At 37.7% G+C, this 25,568-nt stretch overlaps 1 pseudogene; it reads right to left on the bottom strand.

The window, feature by feature from the left end:
* Positions 1–2,875: 2,875 nt before the first annotated feature.
* The window catches only part of LOC139715979 (uncharacterized), a 47,073-nt pseudogene continuing 24,380 nt past the window's right edge, over positions 2,876–25,568 (bottom strand).

Below are 25,568 nucleotides of genomic sequence, written 5' to 3'. Positions count from 1 at the left end.
CCATGAAACAGCAATTAATTGATGATTTCATTTTCCATGGCTGCAGTTTGGCTGCCAATTATCTTTGATCATTCCACGTGTTTGTATGGGAACTACTATTATTGTAAACAATATTGATCGATTGGGAATAGAATTCAAAATACACAGTGTGTATTCATTTTTCTAGCTTAATGTAAGAACACTTCACTCACATCTTTCAGAATTCAAGGGAAACGAATTTGCCCTTTAAATAACACATATCACTAGCAAAAGGAAGGAATGTACACTTTTGATAGAAACGAACTTTTGTGGAAGTCTTTTTATACATGTAGTTCCTATATATTGTCCTATTGTGACTTCATGCATTGTTATAGTGATGGCAGTCACAAAAACTTGCAAAATTTATATCTGTTAAACAAATTGTCCAATTTCACAACATTTCAACAAATCTTATTTGTATGCCCTCTACACTTTCAAATGCATTATCAATGCATGGAGTCAGGGTCTTCTCACCTTGCAGTTAGTGTACTGTGTAGCATTCATTCCTGCTGAACACTGATCTGGATATCGTTTAGTTGACATGTTATGGACGCAGATGTAGGTGTGAAAGTAATACGATTATGTGTGAGAGCAATCTTCTTTTTTTCTTTTTGGTTTTTTAAAATAAACATTCCGTGCATAAACCGGTTATAGCCATTTTGTCAGTCATTTAGTTGCAGATTATACTCGGCTTTGATTTCCCCTTTGATGATTGTATGGCCTACATTGAATATGTTCTTGTATCATATGGCAAATTAGAATAACATGTAATGCAACACGTATTTCTCTTTTGGAGTTAAAAGGGCTCAGTTAAAGTTTTTTTCAATATTTACAATTTGTCTGCTCATGGCTCAGGAAATTATGCGATGTAAATGCAAAATAATTCTCAACGTACTAGTAATCAGCCGTAGTTATACATCTACCTATCAAATTCTAGCTCAAACCATTCCTATGTTTGGTTTTTATACCACAACAATATGCACTGGAAAATCAACTTTCAAATTGACAGGGAGCCCACTTTGGCTCACTTTGGCTTTTTCTCAAATGATTTTTGGTACATGTGACTGGGTGTGATGAAAAACAAGAATTATGTCTCGCGAGGTGACCATCGGTGTATGGATAGACTGTCGTGTCCTTTTTCTCTCCATGTAGCAGTAGTGACATCTCATTTATCACACCTTTGCAGATAGAGTGCATGTTGGAATACATGTAGTGATAGCAAGTGTATTGGATGTAGTGTGCGCAGCGGACACATTAACATTTTGACCCGGGCGGCATGCATTCATCACTCCATAAACATTCACTTTTTCATAATACAAATTTATTTGTCAAAAAGATGGCATTGTCATACATTTATATTTCTTATTCTTTAGTCATACACTACATTGCACATTCGTGGACACGGCCAGAAGCTTGTTACTTTTTATGAGAGATGGTCATGACTCAATCGTCATGGACAAATGTTGACTTTGATGAGAAAACTAAATACAGTCCTGTACTAGTACACTGTAGAAGAAAACGTTTTTGCATTTCACGGTGGGAACTTCCCATATACACATACACGTGCATTGCTATCAAATACAGTGTATTCAAAGTCATTGTCATTGTCCTTGCAGTCACCAAAACGTAGCTATAGTAATATTCTACGATTTGCAGGGGCGGATCCAGGGAGGACCGCAACCGGCGCACGCCCCCCCCCCCTTTATTTTTTGTTGAAACAAAAGAAATAAAAAGAAAAAATGGGGGAGGGGTGCATGCGCCCCCCCCCCTTTGATTTTGTAAACGCGCCCCCTCTTTACGGAATTCCTGAATCCGCCCCTGGATTTGTACCACGATTGGTGTTGCGGGTCTCATATTGATCTCTTTAGCGGATCATATCAAAATACAATGTACTGTGAACTATGGACCAAAAAAAGAAAAAAAAGCGTTTTGCACATCAATAAACTAAATACAGTACAATAAGTAGATAACTGTCATCGTGTAAGCCTTTTTTTTCTTTTAAACAAGAACATGACATTGTTTCAAGTACATATATCCACAGCTGGCCCTTCATATCGTAATTCTATTGTATATCGTACTGACACAATTGACGAGGTACATAAAAAGGCTCTTGAGCCTGTTGAGTTTAGGCAAACTATTTCATACACAGTATTACGCCTTCCAGTGGCGGATCCAGATTAGGCCCACCGGGCACGCGCCCCCTCTTTATTTTTTTTTTTTTTGTTAAAACAAAGGAAATAAAAAGAAACGGGGGGGGGGGGTGCGCCCCCATTTAATTTTGTTAACGCGCCTGCCCTTTATGGATTTCCTGTATCCGCCCCTGCCTTCAAAACAACTGATTTTTCAGAGATCAAAGCACCGTTCTAACTTGTCATCATGATGAACAATATGCGAACTTTAATCAACAATACTGAGTCTACATTCAGCATTAATTGTCACATGCTGCAATTGCTTGATGCTAACTACTGCTTACACTTCCACACTCACACACACACACACACACACACACACACAAAGACACGAGGAAACTATCAAGTATTTCCCAATCCACGTCGTTTGCATATACATGTATGGAGAAAATAGAATGTGAGATTGTCAACACTCCTGGTTAAAGACACATAACCCTCAAAGATCGACTAGCCATCAGGCTTATGGCTCGTAGCAACATGATCGTCCCGAAGACACCCTTTATTTCGATGTTCTTGAAACATCTCTTGGCGATTCTCCTCCATATGCATGTAGATAGATATTAATCTTCCTCAAGCCGTTTTTCTCCTTGATAGAATATCTCTCAGACTTCTCTACGATGATCATTTTCGTGTAGCAATTCGGTTTATTTTCATATTCTGCTAATTAATTAGGCACGCTTGGTGACGTCACAGACGCAGAACGGCAAAGGAACTCGTTTGTCCCGACAAGCGTCAAACATTTGGTACATACTGACTTGTTTCACCTGTGAGGGAGAAATGGAATGAAAAACAAAGATGGATATCATGTAACGGTAATAACCAACAAATGAAAATATGAAATGTTAACTTTCTCAGAGCGGTATGTCGCGTTTTATACTTGCACAAATCATTTTCGTAATCCTGTGCCTTGCAAATATCACATGAATTCCCGCCCTTTTTTCTAAGGAAAACTCTCGTAGTGTACTAGCTGTAGTACAGTGTATCTATATCATGTGCATGTACACCTCACGTTTATTTCCAATAGTAAACTTGCCTTCAGCAATTCATGACCTTTCCTGCCGTAGTAGCAATTGTTCTCGGTTCAGCTGGAAATTAATTGCTAAGATACATAAAGGAAGGGTTCCTGCGGACACGACGTAGTTGTAGACTTTTTTTTCAGGGCAGTTTTGACCATTTCTTCGAAATCTTTGTCAGTCGCAATTTTTAAGTACCTTTCGATTCATCCTTTGCCAGAGAAAGTGTATTTTTGTCTTTCAAATCTCATCGTGCTTCCTAGTGAAGACTTGGTCAAAATAGTTAAAGGTCTTTTAAATATTTTCACCATTTGACTACATTTAATCATGTAAAAATATTGCATAAAGTAATGAGACAAGTGACTGCCATACGCAGAGTGCACAACAGGAAATCTGATATGAATACAGATGAGTCTTATCTTTGTCAATAGAAGAAATTAAATTAACGTTTTGTGTGAGCGTATATGCATTTCGATGCATGCTTTCTAGCCGAAAGTATACACACAGTTCGAAAGGAACAAACCTGTTTGATGTCCAGATTGTCGTCAATTACCAGGTCCCAAATGGTATCTTTCTCAACTGTCTGAAATGTCATGTGGTACATCCACCTCGATGTCGAGTTCTGTGGCTTGTTCTCATTTTCGTTGACGAACACGTGCAAGAGGCGCTTGAAACTGAGATCGATGCACGAACTCGGTCGGAAAGGCGTCTTTGAATTAAGCTCTAGTTTCTCCTGACAGACATGGAAATGGCAAATTAATGATGAGAATGAAATAATATTCAAAAAAAAAAAAAAACCCGGTGAGAGGACTGTCCAGTCAAGCGAGCATCCGTTGTTGAAATCTGGGTATGAAAATGTATGTCTCTATAAGCAATAATGAAAATTGTGCTGGTCAGTTCTAGCATGTACAAGCATTGTGACAAACATGTACAAACATTGTACATGTACAAACATTGTGACACATTGTGACAACGATGACAAGTATGACAATGGAACTTGATATGCACGTGCGCTATACATACATTCTATAACCATACAATCCATCCTTTTTATTCTTCTTCTTCTCTGATGCATGCAAAATTGAGTGAATTTAAAACTAACCTTGCTGTGCTTTGCATTTATATGTGAAATTCCCGCCCGCGCCATTTCGACGTGTCGTTTAGTCCATTCTTCTTTCTTCAATTTCTGTGAAACATAAAGATAAACACGAAACAACTAAAGATTGGAACATTTTTGGCGTAGATCATTTTGACTATAGAGGATCGAGAGAGCGGATCTCCTTTCCGTGCGTGTTTACATCGTGCGTTTGACCAATAAGACGCAAAGTATATAATATACAAAATAGATATCAGCTAATATACGTATCATAGTATAAATTCGTTCAGAAGGATATGAGCTGCAAGTTTTGAACGAACATTTTAAAGTATACAAGCGTTGAAAGAAATGTAGCAGATCTGTGGAAATCTCAGCAAAGTGGACATGCACCATCAGACGGTCATTTCATTGAATATCGTAGTGGACAAATGATAGCCATCCTAAAATAGCTGAATTGCAACCGGAGTGTAGTCAAAATAATCACTTTTGAGACAAACTTTTCTTTTCCGCGAGGTAATGGTTGCCTGATTTCATACGTCATTTAACGTACTTATTGTTCTCAAAACCATCAAGGACACAGTGCTTTTACGTATATTCCCTGTGGGAAATGAAATGAAACCCCCATGCACAGAAACCAATGGAAAACACTTAGCAAGTGCCTTCAGGGAACAAACGTATAGTTTACCATCCAAGAAGTCTACTCAAGAATAATAGGCCAATATAATCCACCACTATATAGGCTAATATCGTGTGAAAATTAGGCAACACAATATAGTGAGGCGGTTTACAAACAACCACAGCGTTTTCCTTTCCTTTCGATTTAATATTTCACTGACAAGTTCGAGTTATTCCAGCAACTACAGCTTAAATAATAACCTCTGGTAATCCTATGTAAGTAAAGGTAATAACCTGAATGTGCCAATTATCCGGCATGGATAAAGCCTATCTCATATAGAGCCAAGAAAACAAATTCGTTTTCAGCCTGTTACACCGTCTATCTCTTTTGAAATTTACTGTGCGATATGCGATAAACATACATGACTATATGTTCCTTCAAGGTATCTCAAGAGCGGGGCCCATGCTGCACCAAACACGGAACCATACTGATGATAAATGCCGTGCGTTATATTATTTTTTTTTTTCTGGTTTTGTTCTGTTTTGGCTATGGCTGGCTACAATATGAGGTTCTCGTAGTGCTCGAAGCGCCAATAATGTTGCGGTCGACTTTATTCAACACATTTTTTTTTTCATCGGGCGAACAGGACAACTTTGATCAACAAATGAAAACATAATGTTATGCAATCTGTCTTCACCAACGATAACATCACTGGATTTAACCGCAGCTGCGTAGTAGCTGAAGTGATTGGTTTCGGTACGAAATCATATTCAACCATCATGCTTTTTTGGTCGGTAATTAGCAATTTTGTCCATATTGCTACGTTATTGCAACGCAACAGAGATTTTCTTTGAAGGGTGTGGCTCTTTAATTCTTGCTGACTTCTTATCAAAGTCTAGGAGCAATCAAACGTCTGCCAAGTCCAGGGTCATAACACTGTGCATGCTTTACAAAAACAAAAACAAACAAACAAACAAACAAACAAACAAACAAACAAACAAACAAACTTGAATCCGGATCATGATCAGATCATCACCACCAAGTTAACAGTAATCTTCCATTTCTTTAACCACAAAGGACCTACCCTTAATATTTTAGCACATCCGTTCGTAGATTTTGGAGTATTATTGCTGACAGCCGAAGAAATACATGTATGCCATTTCTACAGGTTAAAGTATGGGTCAATGGGGAACTCATAAAGTCATGACATAATCCCTGCATTTAATCTATACACGTGGTTACAATTTATGTCACCGTGTTCTGTTGTGAATACATGCGAAATTCAAAACAATTCTGCAACTTTCTGTTTTCCCTTCTCACTATAGAGAATAACATTTAAATGGGCGAACTAACATATACATATACTAACATAACATATACATGTACGTTTTCATTTATGACCAAAAATATCAAGTTTTGTTGTTGTTGTTCTTGTTTTTTTTAACTATTGAAACTAGATCAAAGTATTCTATGCATGCCTCTGTCATGCCTCACCGAGGTTTCCATGATTACCGGTAGCCTGCATGAGGTTGCCCCGAATGCAGAATTCTGTTTATTGTTATAATGTGTTGTTGTACGTCGGGTTGACTGGGTGACTTGTTGCGGAGGGTGGAGGGGGGGGGGGGTGATCCATGGGTTCATTGACTTGACGTCGATGCTAGACCATAGTGTACTTACATTGATTTCTCATTGCAATTTTGATTTAAGTTTCAAACTTTACTCTTAAAATCTCTAAAGATTCTCTCTCTTCCTCTCTCTCTCTCTCCCTCTCTCTTTACCAACCGCGGGTTTTGCCGGTATTCAGTGGTAAAATTTACGAGAAACTTTGCTGTTCATGTCACTCTCATTACCGAAATCGTGATATTGTACTCAGTTCAGTTATAAAGTTTACGTTTATTTTCTAAAGTTAATGTTAGAACCGATAAATTCAGAGCTGGTTTATTGCCGTTTTGATTCTATGTTGCTTTGCGTAAGGCAGATAGTTACGGTCGATTATTACTCTTCAATACTTTTTTTTTCTTTCTTGTGTTTTTGTGTGTCTATGCTCTGCAGTCCTGCAGATCATGTCAGTAATTTTGTTTCAGTCACTCCTCCTAATGGTCAGTTACAGCACGTCACGCACCGATGCACCTCATCGTATACATCCCGTGTATACGATGTGCACTGCACTTCCCGTCACACCATGATAGGCCATTATTGCGTAATGTCACTCATTGTAAATGGATTTTGATTTTGGAATAGATGACCAACAGCTAGTCAACCACACAAGCCAGTATTTCACTATCAATGAATTCAACAGTCAGTTTTTTTTTTCAATAAGGCAAATCAGATTTGTGCTAATTTCAGTTTAATTCACCTTAATTCAAGAAGCTTAACTAAAAATTTTGATACGTTTGAACTATTTTTAAGTTTCCTCAATGATTTTCCATTCTCCGTTATAGGAGTCACCGAAACATGGTTGCACACCAATTCCCCGGACCTATTTGGCATTGAAAATTATAATTTTATTCGTAATGACAGAAAGCATGGCATAGGAGGTGGGGTTGCCATGTACGTTAATAATCAAATTAGATTTAAAATTCGAACTGATTTGGGTATTCAGGGAGCAGAAAGTTTATTTATTGAAATCTTAAATGATAATGAGAAAAATATTATAGTTGGTACTATTTACCGTCCTCCACAAAATGACGTTCAATCTTTTATTGACAACTTCGACCAATGTGCTAACGAAATTTTTGGAGAAAGAAAATCCATTTTTTTTTGATGGGAGATTACAATATAGATTTATTACAACCCACCCATTTCCGTGACATATTACTTTCCAACTCACTGCATCCCCACATCAATAAACCTACCAGAATAAATAATACCACCAACAGTAAAACATTAAAGACACTCGGTCGTGGCGAGTGGTTTGTGCGGCACGGAGACGAACACAACACGCTGCCTCCCCCATTCTGTATCAAATGTAGTGACCCCCGAATGAGAATAGCGCTGGCTCAATGGGTCAGCGAAAATACGGTAGGCTACAAGAGAGCTCCCTGTGCTTATCTCCTAACCCAAAATGGCTGTCCCGAGAGCTTCCGAATGGACGCACACTCTCAGTGCGCATGCGCATGAAGAGAGGCCAAAAGAGCCACACGTCTTCTGGCCTCTCTCCTCCAATCACCGCAGCTCGCGGTGACAATATTTGTGTATGACGCGTACACACACACGCACACACACACACACACACACACACACGCCGCAGCGTCTTCTGGCCTCTCTCCTCCAATCACCGCAGCTCGCGGTGACAATATTTGTGTATGATGCGTACACACACACGCACACACACACACACACACACACGCCGCAGCGTCTTCTGGCCTCTCTCCTCCAATCACCGCAGCTCGCGGTGACAATGTTTGTGTATGATGCGTACACACACACGCACACACATACACTAAAACTTGTCTCAGTGGTAGCATTACACAAACTTCGGTCGTTCGGAGTTTACGTACCATTAGGGATGGCGATCGGCTGCCTTTAATAGATAATATACTGTCTAATGTTATAACTGAAACCTGTATGAACGGTATCCTTTATTCAGATATATCTGATCATTTACCGATTTTTATGATTAATGATAAATCTGTAATAACTCCAATACGTCGCCAACCCAAACAATATTTGAAAATGTATCGAAATGAAACGCCACAAAATATTGATTCATTGAATCAAGATTTATTCGAAGAACAATGGAATGACGTCTTTGAACTCCAAGATGTTAATTCTTCCTACGAATTTTTTTTTACAAAAACTATTAGATTATTATGATAAACATATTCCTTGAACTCCCAAAGTAAATGGAAGGAAAAGAGCCCGGCAACCGTGGATTACTCAAGGTCTTATACATTCCATTCTTACTCGAAACCGTCTTTATAAAATATCTCTGAGGAAACCTACTCCTGAAAACGTAAAAAGGTATAAAACATATAGAAATAGATTAACTTCTTTGATTCGAGTTTCACGTAAATCATATATTTCAAATAAACTCGAATCTAATAAGGATGATAAAAATGCTCTTTGGCGGATTGTTAATGAAATACTCAAAAAGAAACCTACGGAATGTCCTGATAGCATTACCCATAATGATTAAGTTATTACTAATCCTGATCAAATTGCAAATATTTTTAACAATTTTTTTGTTAATGTTGGTCCTTCTTTAGCTGCATCTATTCCCATAAATGATATCAAAAATTACAAAGATTACTTACCTGAAAGTAATCAAAACTCCTTGTTTTTTACTCCAATAAATGAATCAGAAATTATTGATATTGTTCGATCTCTGAAATGTCGTAATTCCTGTGGGCCTGACAACTTAAGGGTGAATTTAAAAAAAAAAATAATCTACCCCTTAGCAGCCCCTCTCACCCATATATCTAATTTATCCTTACTTAACGGTGAGTTTCCAGACTCTTTTAAAATCGCCAAAGTTATTCCCATTTATAAAAGAGAAGATCCATCACTGGTGAAAAATTATAGACCCATCTCATTGTTACCTGCAATATCGAAAATTTTAGAAAAATTAGTTTATAAGCGTCTCTCCTCGTTCATGATTGAAAATGAAATATTAAATGTGAATCAGTTTGGCTTTAGGAAAGGATTTTCTACCGATTATGCTATAATCAAATCTGTTGATAATATTATTGATGCGTTTATTAAAAAGGAGCACATAATTGGAGTTTTTATGGATCTTAGTAAAGCATTCGACACTATTGATCATGACATTTTATTTGAAAAATTACATAATTATGGCGTGAGAGGGATTACTTTGTCATGGTTTAGAAGTTATCTAAGTCATCGAAAACAATATGTTGCATTTAAATCCAGTCATTCGTTCCATTTGAACGTGTCATGTGGTGTCCCTCAGGGATCTATCCTCGGGCCCCTACTTTTTTTGATTTATATTAATGATATCATTAATTCCTCTCCTCGTTTAAACTTCATTTTATTTGCAGACGACACCAATGTTTTTTATTCCCACAAGGATATTGTAACATTGGTTGATACATTTAACATGGAATTAATATTTCGAAATGGTTTAGAAGTAATAAGCTTTCATTGAATATTGATAAAACATGTTTTATACATTTTCATACGCTTCAATCCCAACCCACCCTTCCTCAAAGTATTTCTATTGATGATATAAACATTGCTGAGAAACATTCAACCAAGTTCCTAGGAGTGACCCTAGATAACTATCTAACTTGGAATACTCATGTCCAGAATATTATAACAGCAATATCTAAAGCAACTGGTGTGTTAAGGAGAATAAAATACTTAATTAATGATCAAACTTTAATGATGTTATACAACACCTTATTTCTACCATATGTAATGTACTGTAATATTGTATGGGGCAACTGTAGCAAAACCAAATTGAACACAATTTTTCTTCTTCAGAAAAAGGCTCTTCGTATATGCACACATTCAAATTTTTTGGCTCACACTGATCCCATATTTTATCGCCTAAAAACTCTAAAGGCCCATGATATACATTCATACTTAACTGCTATATTTATGTACAAACACATTCGAAATTTATTACCATTTTTCCATAATGCCCTAGTTACTAATGATCATATTCACTCATACCCTACCCGTCGTTCCCATGATTTTCATTTAAGTAATCCAAAGCTTTTACTTGCTCAAAAGTCGATTAGACATCACGGTCCGGATACATGGAACACTCTTCCTGAAGAGTTGAAACAGTGTGCCTCCTTGTTTTCATTCAAAGCAAACTTAAAGAAGCATATTTTATCACAGTATACTTCAAATACGAATAAAGCCCGGATAATTTATATGACTTATGTTGGTCTCCCGATAGTAGCAACATCGTAAGTCATTCCCTCTTCCAGCAAACCAATTTTATCATTCCAAATCCCAGCCTATCTGCCCCTGTGCACTCTCAAGCACTCGCACGCACATTCACCACCTTCACACATCAGAGTTTATTTTCCCCTGCTATCCTCGCAGCAGAATTTGTATTGTTTACCAATTTACCTACCTACCTTTTCCTCAGGCCGGCCATCTTTTCAAGCAATGCTTATAATGGCGGCCCTCTGCATTATCATTTCCTAAATATGATATTGTTATTGTAATCCCAGCTGCATAGACATGCATACTGTAATATCATTAATTTCCTTTTATATCATTGTTTATACAAGTCAAACGACTCTGTTTCAAATATACTTTGTATATTTCCCATGTTCACGATTATTCAGTTTATGTATATTGATTTGCAGAAAATAAAGTATCTATCAAACAAACCTTCATAACTCCACATACGCAGCTCCACATTGGCATGTCCGCATCCTCGCATCCCCTCTCCCGTGGTATCTCCTCTGTGAATATATTCACGGCTTTCTTTCCTCTCGCCCCGCCCACAGTTTCCATGTAAGGAAAGTGCATGAGAGACTTAATGCTGAGATGGAGATCTGCATGAACCTGAGAACAGGTGAACTTTAGCTTAAACTTTGAACAAGAATATTGCACGTGTTTTCTCATTCATAATTCATCAATATTGTAAGCATGAGTTAACATTCTTCTGGCTCCGACAATCGCCAAGAACAGTCCTTGTAGCCAGGAATTGCAACGAAAATGGAGACTGTCCCCTTTGTTCATGTGCATTATCATGTACTCTTCTCACAGACAGCAATATCTAGTCTTACGGCTGGATGTCTTACACCAGTTTTGAGACATATTATTGATGATCTGAACATGGACCTTAGGTAAATGAGTGCACTCTAAAAACACAAATGTTGAATTAGCATTTAAAAGGGCCGAGGAGTGACAACATTTTCAAAGTGTTGGTTTTCCTGCTAGATTCAACATTTAAAATGTTATCTTACAAGTTGGATGCAACACTTCAAAAATGCTGTCACTCCTCGGCCCTTTTAAATGTTGATTCAACATTTGCGTTTTTAGAGTGTGACAAGTACTAAATCAATGAGTTGGAAGAAATTTTTCGATATGACATGTAAGGAAGCATCGGATGTTTGCAAACAAACAACTTCGAAACTCATCCCTTCAGAAGAATTGATAATAATAATCTATTATGTATTATTATATAATTAGATTCATTTAATTCAAATATTCACACCATTGTTATCCAACCCGTAACAATGATGAAGAGAACACTTGATCCTTTAACCATACTTCTTTCACTAACGAGGATAATTATTTCAAGTGTCACCAGAATGATATAGTATTGATCAATTAATCTCCTTCCTTGCATCACTTCGTTAAACCACCCACAGTTCTTCTTTCTTAAATCTAACGAAAGATTAGCATCATAAATGTACTTCTTGATTCCTTGAGGTGAATTCAGCTTCTCATCACAACAACTTTATGCTACAAACCTCTTTTTCTCAGTATAATCTGTGGTAAACCCAAGCAACAATTAATATTGAATGTATGAGATACGCGTACCCATGACAGAAAATTCACAACCTAAATAGCTCATTGAGGTATCAGAAATTGGCGCCTGTTCACACTGTGATCTTACCATGTATTTGTCTTGATTGTTCGCTAGATTTCGAAAAACGTCTGGGCGTTGTTGCAGCATCCATGTTGGCATGGTGACGGAAAGAAATGGTAGGAGAGTCTCATAGTAGCTGCCAAGATTAGAAGGATCCTTGTGGAACGGTTTGCCATGGTCTCCTAGAATAAACTGTTGACATTAGAGGATTCGACATGAAGTTAGATAAATTTTGGACTCCACGGATATGGTAGATACACTCAGACATGAACATACACACAAACATCACATACACACAAATATAGTGCGTTCCTAAAAATAATAAGCTAGCATTACATTAACACTTGGTGTGAAAAACAAACAAACGATGAGACAAAACACTTACAGAAAGGTTGGTTTCGTACTTTACGAACCAAAACTTGGAAAAAGTACGTGTTGTACCCTGGCCTTCAAAGGACCCTAACTCGGTGATCCGTGACAATGGTGACGCAAGTAAGGTGTCGAATTAAAGCAGATGAGCCACTTTGTATTTTAGTAAACATTTCAGAAGAATTTCACAACAAAACTGTTTTATACGTCCCTTCATAGAAAGACATAACTATAGATGTAAATAGCCACTACCATATGGCTGTCAATGTAATATGCAAAACGCATGTCAAAAAGGATTTGTGTCAATATAATTATACTACTCACTATTACTAGATTCTCGTCTTCTTGCAGTAATGTTTTCAGAGTCTCAGCCAGCTCCTTGTCAACCTGGTTGACAGACTCCATTTCCTTCCTGCAAAAAAGAAAAGAAAATAAAAGCTCAAAACCAATTCATTCATTAATCGAATTTCATTGCATTCAGTCACTTAGTCGTATTGCACAAATTGCAGGGTTGAATGAATAAGGGCGAACCACTACAGGTCAGAGTTTTCCGATGTGTGTCTCACAACTTCAGTCTATTGATCTATTGATACAATACATTCAGATATAGTTAATTGAATATTATTAGAGAGGGGCAATGCAAATGAGGAAGGACTTTCGGTGACACTTAGGACGATCAAATCATGAAATAGAGATCGCAATTAACACAAAATTTTATTGGCCGTTTATCATTTCGTGGAAACCGAAATTTGTTTTGTTTTGTTTTCATTTGTTATGTGTGTGCCGTACACCTAATGTTCATCACACACTGGACTTATTGTATAATGATTATATCAAAAGTATAGCAATAGTTTCAAACGAAAAGAATGGTATCAGTCCATCTTAACGTTACTGTTATATCTTTGCCTATTATGTGTCTTTGCCTATTGTGAGTAACAAAGCGATATGATTGATATCTTGCTCCTTTTATATCTTGGAAGTTTGATACGTCTGTATTATAGTCAAATTGCTGGTGCAGCTAATGGTGGATGAGAAATTTTGTGGTACGCAGAGAAGGCGAGTGATTTCAACTACCTGTGGCCTGCGTTTAAATCCAAAGCAGCCCATTTGGCGGGATGTGGGTGTCGAAGAAAGTCTCTGGTGTAGTTCAGAATGTGCTCGTGTAGCATGTGATTACCGTCACACAGCCCAGAGAGAACATCAGGTGCAATCTAAAGGAGGAGAAGAGAGAAAGAGAGGGAGAGAGATAGAAAATCACTAAACGAATCGTAAGTGTCACAGTTCACGAGACACCATTTTGCAGCGCATCGAAGGCATGTAATACTGAGGAGCGAAGCTATTTCGATGATGGGATAATCACAGAGAAATTATACAGTTCTGTCAATAGCTATTAGTGGGACCTGAATGGGCACTGATCTCTCTGAAAGTAAAAGTGGAATTCAAGAACACTTATTTCACGCTGTTTAATCGCTAACTTTGAAAACATTGCTTAATGACAGTCAATAACATCAAACGGTAGGTTTGTTTCTTTCTTTCTTTCATTGTTTTTGTCGAGTGATTTGGTGACTTTTTTCCTTTCTTTTTGTCTGATCTTACCGACATAAGTACTGTAGTGGCAAATTTGCAGTTTCTTTGTTCGTCTAAAAAACTGCTAACGCGAAAAAAAGTAACTCTGTACCTCCTGATGTGTAGCATAAAATATCCCAGCCACAAATGTAGAGAAATATTGAAATTTATGTTAGTACCTCTGTATGTGCTTCTATATTTTGTGAGAACGTAGAGAACTTTGTTTTCGCGTTCAGTAGTGTTAAGATCCTTGAAGGTATTTTCTCCTTTTTCGTCATTTTTTTCCATTCTTGTGTAATCGCTAAACTGACAAACTGTCAGAGTTTGATTTCGGACACTGGCATGTTCTGTGTCCTACTTTTACTGGGAGGAAGTCCTACCTCTTGATTTTCTTTCCGTCTCCAATCGTGCTCTGAATGAGGCAAAGCTGGTGGGCGATATAGACAAGCCTGAGGGGGAAAGAGGAATGGAAATAAGTACACTGTTAGAACGCTGTGTAAAATTTCGTTGTTTAAAATATTGTTGTTTAAAATTCTAAACAATGTTGTTTAAATACAGAAAATTGGAGCTTGAATGCCTTAAACAGCGGTTGTTTAAAAACAATTCGGAATGATTGTCCAAACAATTAAACATCGTTGTTTAGAAATTGATGGGCAAGAGTCATGTGATAGTCATGAACCAATCAGCGGGCCTGCATGCATCCTTCGTCGCATCGATCGCCGCCGGGCGGCGCGGCCACCGCGCCTCACACACACTAACACGTACACGTACATCACACGTTTATATATGTACGTCTGCTGCTATACTGTAGCGCGGCTATTCATCATGATGGACGGCGGTGACGATGACTGCAATGCAGCTATATGGAGTCACGAACATTCTCAGCAAATGGGGTCTAGCTATAGAAGAACTTTGCCAGTCATTCCAAGGTATTTTATTTATTTAACTGATTGTTACATCGCTTCATGCCCATCTAGATCTGTAATTTGCATGATATATGAAGCTAGTCACGGCTAACGCTTTGGGTTCTTGGCCGGGCTGGGCTACATGTACGCCTCGCCTTCATCATGCATGTAACGTTGTCGTTAGATCTAACATTGAAGTAACAAACTGTAATGTTAACGTTAACGTTAAGTTAGGTCGTCTGTACCGGTATGTACATTATGTTTTTCAACCAATTCGTGCTTGAATAAACACTTGCATAATTCAATCCTTACATACATTTTCAAAACTTCACATAAAATACGAATTTCTTTTACAAAAACTAATCATCTAAATCAGCGTACGGAATATTCCCATTGTTGACACAGTAGTCAGTACACACAGTAGCCTATTCGTTGTAGTTCTATCTGAATTACAGTAACAGCTGGCACCGTATCACATCATGCAAAATTATAGGCGCAGTGTCCAAGTTCGATGATATAGAAATCTAACAAGTTGTTAGGCATAGGGTATAACGTGACGGTTAGGGCCTAGCTAGGCAATGCTAGGGCCTAGTCAAGGGCTAGGGCCTATATTTTAGACTGCTGTGCTAGTGCTAAGTTCAATTACACAATGACCTGTCTTGATCACTTCCTACCTTATAATTTAGAACTTTATGGTCGGCTGTATGATAGCCCGTACATCGACCACCCTCTTGTATGTAATAAACCGACCGTGTATTAATTGGCGCACTGAACGCTTAGTACGCACTTCACTGCACGCAAAGCACATAAAAATGGATTGGCTTTGACTGTTGATGAGGATGGTGTGGGAAAACGCGAAAATTCACCGTTCATTAACAAAGTTAATGGTTTTAATCAAGGACAAAATTTCGAATGAATATTTTCACCGAATCGTAATGTAATGTCTATGGAAGTTTCTAAAAAGCTTCTTACAACACGGTGTTCAATACAACTTGGTTTGCGTGCATTGTCAATGCAAAAATAGCGGTCGATCTCAATAAGGAGCGTTACCGCGGGGAGGTGAAACGAGGCCACGCAAGTTCGACGGCGATATTTTTGCACTGAAACTTCGAATCGAAAAGGGAACAAAGGCATTTGATAGCCTAGCTCTGGATTTTCTCGATCACGTAGGTCAAGTTTTTTTACATGAATTTCAGTGTTAAATATTCTTATCAAGCAAATAAACATTAGGCGGTCGATGAGTAGTAGGTCCAACCGTACAACCAAAATCTACTGTAAACATAATGAACCCCCTAAAATCCAATACTAAAGTGCAAGTTAAGTTCTGCTACTTTTGCTGCATGGAGCAATTCATTCTTTACTGAGCATCATTGCCGTCAATGATGCTCGATGAATTAAGGTCTACGTAAGCTTCCAGTAGAAAAAAAGGCCTAGAACCCCTATAGAAAATGAAGATGAAGACAGAAAACAGATTGTGGTGTTTTTAACGCACAATATAGTCTATGCACCACAAGTAAACTTAATGCCTGTAGTAATAATATACCACCTTTAATAGTAGAGTTCTATTTGTTTAGTGTAGGTAGGTGGTTTGGAACCAATTTTTGGCACTTTTGTCACTTTCGAATAAATTTCTATGCAAAGATTAGGAGCTTTCTTCTCAGTCTGTCAAGATTTCCATGCCAAACGAAGCACATTGTGCAAATTCACACAAACTTGTGAGAAAAATGTTTATAGAATGAACATTTTTGCAGAAGCTAATGATCATGCATAATTCACTCCATCATTTATGTTTTTGTTATCAACTTGAGTATTATATATTTTTTTTTCCATTTGGTTTATAGCATTCTTTCTGGGCCACCCTTAATATGATTTCAAATGCAATCTTGTTCCCTAATTTGTACAGATCAAGCAAGACTTCAGCCAGGAGATCATGGCTGAAGACAGGATGTTTGCAGCATGGCCATGTATGCTGACAAAGTACTCTAGTATGGGGAATCAAGATGTCCATCGTAGCAAACGCTGCTTATTTGTCACATGGGTGACACCGATGGCCTTTGCCAAGGTACATTTTAAATAGTATTGCTCTGTGTAGAGATTCTAATCTACAGCCTCAACCACCCTTTCCTTTTTTGCGTTTGAGTGGAGGTGAATTTATTAACAACATTAACAAAATACTTACAGTATGTACATGACTATTTTTTAAAAAAAATTGTTAGACCGAGAAATTCATTCAATGCTTGTTAATTCATTTCTAAGACTTTCGCAAAAACCTGCAAAAACTGAAGTGGATCTGTAATTTCAAAGCCAATATCAAAGAGATCATCCGGGCTCTTGATGACTCTGCTTTGTCCATCATTCAACTTGCATGTCATGTTCCCGTATTTGGTTTTGTTGCCGATTCGACATCATGAGCTTCCTTGGCATTTATCATGCACTGATCGAGTGACACATTGCATGCCTTTAGATCTCCATTGATGTACACACTTTTCATGTTCTCTTTTCCTTTCAGACTAGAATGCCCAGAATACAGTTTGTTCCTTTTGTTTGCAATAAAGTGGACTTTGATCTGCCTGCTCTTTCCTTCTTGCCTTTTCCCCACGATGATGACAAGATCATGAAGATGAGATGTCCTCTTTCCAAATGTCTAAGCCAACTTCCTTGGCAACATTTGACTCGCCCTCAGTAAGATCTTCCTCTGTCTCCTCAGCCCCCTCTGGCAGGCCAGTCAGGCAGAGATTGTCCCTCCTTAGCTCATGCTGGACCTCGTCCTGCTGGAACTGAATCCTCAAGAGATGACATGTGGATTCAGAACATCTTTAATTGTGCTCATACAAGCTTCTTTCGCTTCTTGTATCACATGCGGTAGTGCAGCTTTAATGACTGTAACTACAGCTCGAATAATTATTTGGGAGAGGCTGTCTCCTGCCCCTCTCTCACATTATAGCACCCCACGGCCACACAGTTCATGTACACTGAAACTTCTGGGCGGTTTGTCCTTGCCTCCTTCATCTACCATTCCCCTTTTCTTCTCCACTGCCTGATCAACTCACATGATAATCAAGCTTTTGTCATTATAGGATAACATTAACAGAGAAGTCTTTTATGAACTATTAAAGTTTTTGCATTCTTTTTCCTACTACTTGGAATAAAAATCACTGGACCTTGAACATCCCTTGCTCTTGCTAATCTAATTAAGATATATGCATATTAACTGATCTTGCTTTATGCAATGCCAGAATATGGCATGAACCTCCTGCAAGAGCCCAAATGTCATTCATATTGCAATAGTCTTTGTTAAGCACTTAACAGTAGTGCAAGATTATTCTTATTAAGGCACTGGCTGTCAACACCATTCAACTTTCTTTCATCCAAGTTCATGGTAACTCTGATTTCTGCTTTGTAGAATAGCATGATGGTTATTACAGCATTGTAATTCTAATGCTTGGCCTTACAAGTTTGGCTCTACTCATCCACAATTACTTGCCCGTCTTGGTAGTAAATGCCGTTGCCAGAATCAGTCCCTCATTCAACATGTGTAGTATTTTCTACAATACCCTCCAAACAACTTTAAAACAGCCCCCCACCCCACAATATAAGTACATAAGCCAGCATCTGAATATGAGCTGATACTTGTCAGCATTTCTCTTTATCAGCCTTGATTGTGTTAATATTTTTAAAGGGTATATTTGTACTTATCATTAAAAATACTCCCCCTGTGTCATACATTTTGCTCCACAGAGGAAAAAGAGACGCTTGCATTCAGCATGCTGCCACTAGTTTGCCGAGGCTGGACTGCGAGGGTGTGGGGCAAGTGCTCCTTTCAGGAGTCGTTGGAGTTATTCTACGACTTTCAACCTGTAAGTACCTAACTGTTCGGAGGCTAATCTTCTAAAACAAGTGATGTGTTGCCCTCTTATTAAAATGATGAGATGGACTTTGACATTGCAATACAAAATATAAAAATCATCAAGCTGTGGTCCATAGTTACAGAAATTCCCAGTTTATGCTGTTTCATTTGTTAGTTTAGTCCATGGATTCTACATATTTATGCAAATTTACTATGTTGCTAATGTATGCTGTGAATCACAATAATTTTTTTTAATGAAAAAAAAAATCTTATATTGCATAGTCAACATACATATTTACTTTATTTTGTGCCTGACTGCTCAATCACACACTTGTCCAATATCAATATGTCCTTTTCATTTTGATGAAAAGGGGAAAAAATTCGCATGAAATGCAAAATTGGTCCCAAATGTCGCCAATAAGGAATATTCCATTCATCAATAAATATTGCACTTGACCTATGGTATCATTATATTCAGGAAGATGCTGGAAATATATCATGTACCACTCATATACATCCAATGTGATACAGGGTGTCTTCCCCCCCCCATACCAAAAAGAAAAAGGACCTCGCATACTCCTTAATGTTCCTACAATGTAAGTGGACAAAATTGTTATACTACTAGTATTGGAAAGAGTAACTTACCCAAAGTAATGAAATGCAATTCAGAAGTAGTTTTTGTTTGATAATACTTTTTGCCTGGGCTTGCCAGCAATAAAATTAATTGCCTTTCAGAAGTTCCCATAGGCCACACAGTTGAAAATTCATTCAGCGAGGTCATGGTTAGCCCTTGCAAGAATAGAATTTTATGTAATACATGGATGTTATATACTACATAAAATACCCAATTTAGGGTATATGTTTGCAAATGAAATGTTGCAGAATTTGGCCAGGCACTTTATTATGAACTCTACCTTGAACATTGGAGAGGTGTGGGAAATATATCTGTTCTGATGGACCTCATTATACCAATGCCTCAACCCAACACTTCTGCGTAGATTATTTCAAGATTTTATCGAGATGTATAGTTATGCATGTTTCTTTTCCAATTCCATTTCATTTTACAGGAGGGCACAGACCTGGCTTTCTACATTGGACAAATTGACAGGAAGCAGAGACCACAGTCCTTCATCTTGCTGATGGGAGGATCCTGGAAGAAGCCACTGCAAACCTTTGTCATTGGGAAGTTTTGGCTACACGACGCGAAGACCGAGAATATGAGGAAGCGATCACTTGTGACAGTCCCCGTACTCTGACTCCCGTCCCCATATCTATGCAGTTTCGCTTTCCTGTGCAGGACGGAGGCGTGGGGACAAGATCGCTGATTGGTTGGCTGACTGGCTGGCTCACTCCTGCCCAGCATCGGGACCGAACGCTATTTTGGCCAAGTACCGTACTCGTTTTCTCCCGGACAGGACGTTCCTCGGACTTGATCATGTGCAGAAGCAAATTTCGCACACGACAGGCCGCGTTGTGCTTGCGAAAACTCCCTATTGTAGAGAGACAGGGATTCTTGTTTCCAACTTTGACAAAGGCTGTGGACTGTGCATTCAAAGTGCATTATGTCCTAGATGTAGAGTACCAGGCTCAATGTTTTGCTGCCTGGCAGTTCTTGGAGACAGTTGTGTACAAAATGCCTGGTAAAGTGACGTCCAATTCTGTGAGAGAGATCAGGACATACCTGAACTCTTCAAATCAGGAAGATTAGATGCGTAGAATGAGATTTTCATGGTCATCAGAAGTTTAATTGACAAAGTTGACTTTTAGGTCATTCGTCAAAGCAAAGGTTTGGTATCTATGTTTTATTTGTTTATAACTCAATTAGTAATGGATACATGTCACATGGAAAGATCAAAGGTCATGAGAAGATTGTTCTATTAGTGGGTAATGTTGGCCCTTGAAAACTTGTGATAAAGATGGGCTAGAAATGAATTTAAAAGGGTATTTTGCATAGTAGTGACTTAATGAAATATTGGGCAAGATCTTCACAGGTTTATACTGAAGCATGACAGTCAATTTTCAGAAATATAGCAATTGCAAAATTAAAACCTCATATCTCTTGAGCATAATGGAGGTGACACTCTGTACTGAATGTGGCCTTCATAAAATTCAAGATGAACTGTTTCGTAGAATGTATATTTCCATTATGAATTTATTTCATTGTATATAGAGTAATCTTCATTACTGCCATCTCTATCACAGGAGTGACAAAGATGATCTTTGCTGGACAGATGTGCTGTACTTGGCACATCCCAGTTATGGAAAAAAAAACTGTATGTGTTCATGGTAGCAGGTATGACTAAACAGGAGTAAGTTTCATTATAATTACAATGTACTGTATATGTTATTTGGTCTGTTGAGATATGCTGAATATAGGTATGGAGTAGAATTTTCACAAGAGATAAAACTTATTTCTTAATGTGAATGGTTTCTCCATCTGCAGTATATTTACAGTCATCATTGTACTGTCAAGGAAATATAATCTAATAACCCCTGACTTACTATTGCAGAGATGTTCCCCAAAAGCATTGCAACTGATATGATTCAAAATGTTGTTACATCAAATTGAACATTGTTAAAAATGATCTAGTTAATAGAGAAGCTGTGTAGTGCAATACCTTCAGTAATTTTTTCTTAGTGGGGCAACAAAGTATGGTATTGGGACAGAAAAGCAAATCCTTAGAGGGCCATTCCCGTATGCTTCGCTTATGAGATTTCCAAGCGCATGTTATAGTGACAAACACTTCAAGAACAAAGCCAGTGGTTCTAAGAAAATCAGATAATTATTCCAGGAAATAAGACTCATTCAAGATTTATCTTGTCTTGTCAGGGTATGATCACTATAAAACTGGATAATGCGTCTGTACGGTGTGCATTGGACTGTAAAAGCATTCTAAAAAATTACATTCTCTGTGTACTGTTCATTCAGTTAGCCCTTTTGGACCCATCTGAGGACAACTGATGGTCCCTATGCACCCACACAATATGAGAAATGAAGCAACAAAATATTCAATGTGGCACAGGTATAGATAATCTCAAGCTGAACACATCCATGTTATGCATAATAATCAATTCTTTAATTATTGCATGTTTCAAATTCAATTTGCCATTGCAGTTTAGTTGAAATATTGTGAAATGTGATTTTTACGGCGTTAAGCGCCTCATTTATATGTAAGTGGAATCAAAATGTACATTTGACAATACACTAAGGTTTAGATGAGTCGAGGTCAATTCAGCTGGGAAATCACTTAACTCAAGCATAACAAAAGCTCGTGATTTTTCCTCTGTAGTCAAACTGCATATTTTTACTAAATCCGTGCAAGTCGACACATTTTTTCTCGGTTCTCGAGAACTTCGACTTATCAAAGGTTAACTGTATAAGAAGTATTGTTACTCTGTATATATTCTGAAAATGGATGAGACAATTCTTGATTGGCTCAATTTGTTATTTGTAATAAGTTTGCACATCGATGGACAGATTGACCGATTGAAGGTTTTCTAATGATACGTTGTCAGTGATATAGACAGTGAAAATGTGCTCAAATATATAATTGGCCAAAAAGATAAACATTTGTGTTATTGTGCTTATATACAAGTGAGTTGTACAGTAGTATGGGATTAAGAACTGTTTAAATTCTAAACATGAATATTCAATATTTGCTTTAAACAACCCAGTTGTATAAATTTACTTTTAAACAACCCGGTTGTATAAAATGACTTTTAAACAACAGTTGTTTAGAGTTTTAAACAACTTTTTTTAAACAACTCAGTTGTATAAAATTACATTTAAACAACAGTTGTTTAGACTTTTAAACAACTTTTTTTAAACAACCCAGTTGTATAAAATGACTTTTAAACAACAGTTGTTTAAATTTTTAAACAACTTTTTTAAACAACCCAGTTGTTTAAATTTCTTTTAAACAACAGTTGTTTAGAATTTTTAAACAACAAAGGGTTAAAAGTTTAAACAACTACGTGTTGTTTAATTTTTAAACAACAGTTGAGCGATTCACCGGTTAACTTGTGGTTGTTTAAAATTTTAAACAACCTTGTTGATTTTTTTCTAACAGTGTAGGAAAAGTGTTACAGTGTGATACATAGGCCTAAACATATCATGAAACAGATCATGAAAACATACTTCACGTGTTATACATACAGCGATGTTTGAAATTGGCACTGAGCGATATGGGGTCCTTGATGTTATAGTCCCATTGGCTTTCCAATTCACCCACCCCCTGACCTCGCAGAACCTAGCAGCCACAAATAAATTGATTTGCGATGTTTGCAAGACAAAGGTCATGGCCTTGCTGATTTCTCCGTTGCGTGAGACCTAGGGTACAAATTGGCCCAATGTTAAAGGGGATTTTGATGTTAGACATAGGCCCTAATCATGTTTTGTAATTGTTTGGTTCTCTTTGTGCAACAGTGCGCCCTCCTGGACGCGTATATCAATGGGTGTACTACAAACTCAACATGAACCCATGTCTGTTTTGTATATATTGGATGTTTGTCCTACATTTTGTGCTATGTGGATACCGATTAATTGTACCTCTATATATTTGAAGATAAATTGATCAGATTCACATCTGACTGATATAATTTTGTCTTTAATACCTAGATAGATTATATGGATCCTACTTTTCTGCTTTAACCATGTGTTTGATTTATCCCTCCCCCCCCCCCCCCCCCTTCTTTAACCTCGGGGACTGAAGAGCTACAACTAGACGGTTCTGATCGCACAATAAAACACGAGTCATTGCAGTATATCCAGTCTAGTCATTTTTATCTCGTAGTCGCCACGTCATCATCTATCCTTTCTTTCTTTTTTAATTTTGAAAAATAAAATCCTTATTACAACAGCTTACATGCACCCATCTATAATCCTCATTCCATAATCCGAGAATTTGCTTTGGAATAACATGGACGGATTATTTTTCCCCTCCTCCATAGTATTATCATAGCTCAATTTCGATATTATTTCTCACCGTTCTACGAGTCCGATGCTGCAAAATCGCCAGTCAGTATTCACTGGAGAACCTTGCATTTGGGTACTGCAGCTGCGTCTTCCAAAGCTACGCCGAGAAAATCTGCATCATGCCTAAACCTTCAGAATCTAGAGTTACACTTTGTCACTATGACATACATTTTTCTTATCGTTCTAAGTAGACTAAGTAGCAGAAGCCAGGGTATCTTGTTTCCCCCCTGCATTTCTGATTTCAGTGACATGAAAACGCAAATGCACGTCTAATCTGACTGCATAAACAACAGAAGAAGAAAAAAAAAAACAGAGGGGAAAAACACCCACAAGGTGGTGTTCCAACAGAGGAGTGAAAATGTATAAAAACAGCAAAAAATGTGAAAGTGTTTGTTCTTTCTTTTATTCAGGACACATTGGTATCAATGACGATAGCATGATTCACATGACATGAAGCGATGATGTAATGGCCTTCATTCATCACCGTGTAATAATATTCATCCTCTATGAACTTATCAAAAAGAAAACATTAATGATTTATCACGTGTAGACCCTTTGTCTTGAATGGTTTATTTGAATAATGTCGAAATAGTTATTTCTTTTTATTAATGATTGGAACGCATCATGACCCCTTATCCTGAGTAAGGAAGCAGGTTATCAAACCTTTTGAATCTAGAGCTAAACTATCATCATGGCAGCGTGTAACGTATATTCAAAATGATGTTAGATTGATGTTTACTTTCGACTCACTTTGCAGTTGGTTCTTGTTCCCATCATGCCACTCGTGTTGTCGATTCCATAGCTGGTGAGGTAGCCACGAGCCTCGGCATACTGCCATATCCACTCGTTGATCACCTTGCCGTATCTACGCAAACATTATCATTATTAGCTTTCTTGCAAAAAATAAAGACAGTGCAAATAACACTGCACACGACCGCAAACTTCATGATTCAATTAGATAACATTTCTGCTTTCATTTCCACTTCTCACATATACAATGACACAGAGGAAACGCACTCAAGTTTGGAACATAACGGGACATGATTAATATTAATGAAAATGTAGTTGCCAAAAAAGGTAAAACTTTGTCAAGCAGAGAATATCAGTCGTAAAGAGCACATAATGTAGATGGTTAGTATGCAACCTAATTGATGCAGTCTGCAGGTACATGACCGTCAATGTGACATGGGGGGGGGGGTAAAATGTCCATTTTGCTTTATCAATTATGCTACGCTATGTGTACTCTAGATTTGGACTTAAGAATTCAAGAAATGACAATTCACAATTGACACAAAAGCATACATTTTTCTCTATGGCAGTTGAAAATATCGCACGGGAAAATGGTGGCAATGACATGATTTTTTGCACACACACACTGACTCCGAAGAAGTTTGACTTTGCAGATTACTACATTATGCAATCATTATTGTGTCGGTCCTTGGTAAATGATAA

Source organism: Diadema antillarum, unplaced genomic scaffold (assembly GCF_040938485.1).
Source record: "Diadema antillarum isolate AM-2024a unplaced genomic scaffold, OU_Dant_1.0 scf00000059, whole genome shotgun sequence".
Lineage (NCBI taxonomy): Eukaryota > Metazoa > Echinodermata > Echinoidea > Diadematoida > Diadematidae > Diadema > Diadema antillarum.
Note: the sequence above shows the minus strand (reverse complement) of the source record. Positions and strands in the feature narration are given on the sequence as shown.